Source organism: Arachis hypogaea, chromosome 2, assembly GCF_003086295.3.
Source record: "Arachis hypogaea cultivar Tifrunner chromosome 2, arahy.Tifrunner.gnm2.J5K5, whole genome shotgun sequence".
NCBI lineage: Eukaryota > Viridiplantae > Streptophyta > Magnoliopsida > Fabales > Fabaceae > Arachis > Arachis hypogaea.
Window position 1 is genome coordinate 10,425,177 of NC_092037.1, and position 3,561 is coordinate 10,428,737.

Sequence of the window (3,561 nt, forward strand, 5' to 3'; positions counted from 1 at the left end):
CCCAATGGTGCTAAAACTCACCAAGAATCTGGGCCTACATATGAACTTGGGTCGACTGCTGCAACTTTCACCATTGTTCCTGGACCTTCGACATAGAAATTTGTCGACAAAGAGGCTATTCCCAGACTATCGACATAGAAATTTTTTCGATTAAGACGCGGAACCACCATTTAATGTTCCTTCTCCAGAAGCTGGAGATTGAGATTTCGATGACATTGACTTTGACTTGGAACATATCCTGTCTGAAGTTCCACAGGTTCATTCTTTTGAAGGAACTCTGGGGCTGTCTTTTTGTCTAGATTTGAGCACTATTATCCCTAAAGCTGAGAAGCCGACTCAGGCAGCGTCGACCAAAGAAGAAGTTATAGAAGAAGCTACTTCCCCTGTGCCCATGGGTTAAGATTCCCAAGTTGTCAATAGGATCAACATTGTCCTTGATTTCATTCTGTTGAGGATATCAATGACAATGATGTCCTAAAGGCTCAACTTACCAATGTGCTTGCTTTTCTTAATCAACATATTTTCTCTGACATACATTTAGCTCTTATCTCATTTATTAAGGACATCTCCTCCCATCTTTCCAATATTCACGATGCTGACCAAGAACTGAACAAGTCCCTTGAGGCTTTGGCCGACTGTGATACTCAACTAAAAAAACATAACACGGCTAAGTTTCAAGTCACTGAGGTTTTGTCGGAGGGTCGGACAAACGAACGCCAAATGGTATTGAAGATTACAGTCTTAGGGAAAGAATTGGCTGAACTGAAATCTGGGAGAAACATAATTGCATCAACCAATGTTGTTCTCTCTCTTCGAATACAAAAGATTGAAAAGGCTTATGCTTCTAAACTTTCAAGTCGAAGTGCTTTAGTCAAAGCAAACACTCAAGTCATCAATGTCCAAGAAACAGTGCAAGAGTCCTCCTCAAGTGGATCTGAAACTCATGCTTAAGAGCTTATTCTTGCTCTCTTTTGCACTTATTTTGTTTAGCATTCTCGATTGACTTCGTTTTAGTGACAATGATATTATTTGAGATACTTATCATTTACATGCATGATTCGACTGCTATTTGTATCTCTTATTTTATACGAATTGCCATCGGAAACTTTTTCTATTTAAAAGGGCTATTCCCATAAAGGAGACCATTTACCTTTGACTTGCTCAGTCGGAAGTACTAATTTCAATACTAAGTCACCAATTATAAATTTTTACCTTTTACTTTTCGATTGTATGACTTAGATATAATCTCTTTTTGCTTTATCATTCTGTCTAGCGCCATGAGTCGAACGTGGTCTAAATCATCTAATTCATCAATCATACTCGATAATATTGTCCGACTAGCGAATCATTCTACCTTGCCACTTTTATGTTTCGCAAATTTATTTCAAGTGGCAATACAACTTTATGGCCATACACTAACTCATAAGGTGTCAATTTAATTGATTCTCTTAGAAAACACTTGTAAGCCCATAATACCTGACTTAGTATACTGTGCCAGTTTTAAGGCTGCTTCTCTATATGCTTCTTTATCAAACTTATCAAAATTTTATTAATTGCTTCAACTTGGCTATTAACCTGTGCATAGTAGAGATTCAAATGTACTATTTTAATGTCTTGTGACTCAGTAAAATTTGTTAAACGAAAAGTTTGCTAATTATTGATTTAGTTATGCTACTGATTACTGATTACAGTGATATCAATTAGACTGAATTAATTTTCTTACTAAAAGAGGTTGTGTCATTTTCTTATTTCCACTCTTAAAAATCAACATTTCAAGCTACCTATGACTTTTATGTCTATTTTTATTCTTATTTTTGCATAAGAGATATCTAACAAATCAGATTGTTCATTTAAAAAGGAAAAGCACATTTGATTGTTAAGGTAATTCTTATGGATGAGAACTCATCGCGAAAGCTACAATTAATCTCTTGCAAAATGATCATAGAGGAATAACTTAGATTAAAGCAAATATTATCGTGTATATAAAAGTCTATGACTTCATTGTGGAAAATTATGCAAGGTAAATATGGCTTGTTATTTTGGCATGAATTTAGTTTTTCATTTTAGCTTTTTATGTGCGAAATCATATGTTGGTAGGATAGTGTCATTCACATACTTGCTTACCATCTGATCATATTAAGAGATTGGAGTTTGGAAATAGAGTTATTTTCATGTCAATAAAAATAATTTGGGAAGAAATTGGATTTTGGAAACAAATGGAATATATATTATGATTTTATGTTGGATGTCTCCAACATTTAAGGTAAAATCTGTTGTGTTGTTATCTGGTTGGATTTTTGAGAACCGTAAAGATGGACATATGTCTAATTTTAGGGAAGGTTCTGTCTAATTTTTTCAGGGAGTTTTGTTAGCAGGAATTAACAAATTATTTTATTAAAAATAAATAGTCTGAATACAATAAAATATCACAAAAGTAGAATACAATGAAATAAACAAATAAAAAATAAAACCCTAACCCCAACAGATCCCGGTAATTGTCGTCATCGTTGTTGGGGTCCCCCTGTATGTTGAGGCGGCAAAGTAGGTACTGCCGTCGATGCCCCACCAATAGCGTTGTCGCTAGAACCAGCAGTGCTGCCGCCTCCAGCACCATTTGTTGGTTGTACGCCTTCATTTGCTTTCGCAACCGATTTAACTGCTCCAGTTTCCCCGTCAGGTTCAAGCTGATTACAACAGCTCCTCCCACATGTGGAAGAAGGTCGTTGTATCTCTGCTCAAACTGCTCTACTTGCTGGTGAAGTTCTTGTGTCAGCTTTTGCACCTCCTTCCTCAAGTAGACAATTTTTTAGGAATCGGCAGGGCTGGTGGCAATGGTAGAGGAAGCTGCCAACGCAAAAGAACGGAGGCCATTAACGAAGAACGACCCCAATCCAGAGCGGCAGTTCTTGTGAAGTTTAGAAGCGGTCTCGCGCCAAATCCTATAAATATCTACCATTGAACACCAAAATTAATTATTAAATTAGTTACTAACATAAAATATATATTAAAATATAAAATATACATTAAAAATTAGTTAAATAATATACGCTCGGCATTTTTGTTTTAGAATTTTTAATCTCAAAATAAAACATTAAAAGGCATCATTACACAAAAGCATAAGCGGTGATAAATTCATGACTTGTTTGATGTGCTATGCGAAGGTATCTTGGCAGCCACGACAAGAAGAGAGGAGAAGAAGTAACAGTGGAGATCCCACGCCTTTTGAATAAAATTAACAACTTTTATTAATAAATTAAATACCGCAATTGACATTTGATGTACTTGAAATCTTGAATAGTTGAATAATGTGTATTTATTTTATATGCAAATTATTATTGAAGTTAAATATATATACAATAAAGAAGTCAGTACCAAGTGAAATGAACATAGTGTTAATTATTAGAGCAACGAATAAATAATTGAACCATGAATTTAATTATATTCAAATAAAGCCAGTGACCCAATCGATGAGCGCAACCAAAGGTTGTTATTAGCATTACTTGAACAGGCTCTTGGCTCGATCATTATTCCGTTGGTCTTGTGATTGATATTATATTACTA

At 35.1% G+C, this 3,561-nt stretch overlaps 1 long non-coding RNA gene across 1 annotated transcript; it reads right to left on the reverse strand.

Annotated features, from left to right (window-relative positions):
* Nucleotides 1–2,363: 2,363 nt before the first annotated feature.
* On the reverse strand, nt 2,364–3,298 carry LOC140177815 (uncharacterized). Its single transcript, XR_011869291.1, has 2 exons — nt 3,109–3,298; nt 2,364–2,939 (listed from the first exon to the last, which is right to left on the reverse strand). It is a non-coding gene; the product is annotated as an uncharacterized lncRNA (long non-coding RNA).
* Between the last annotated feature and the right edge of the window lie 263 nt (nt 3,299–3,561).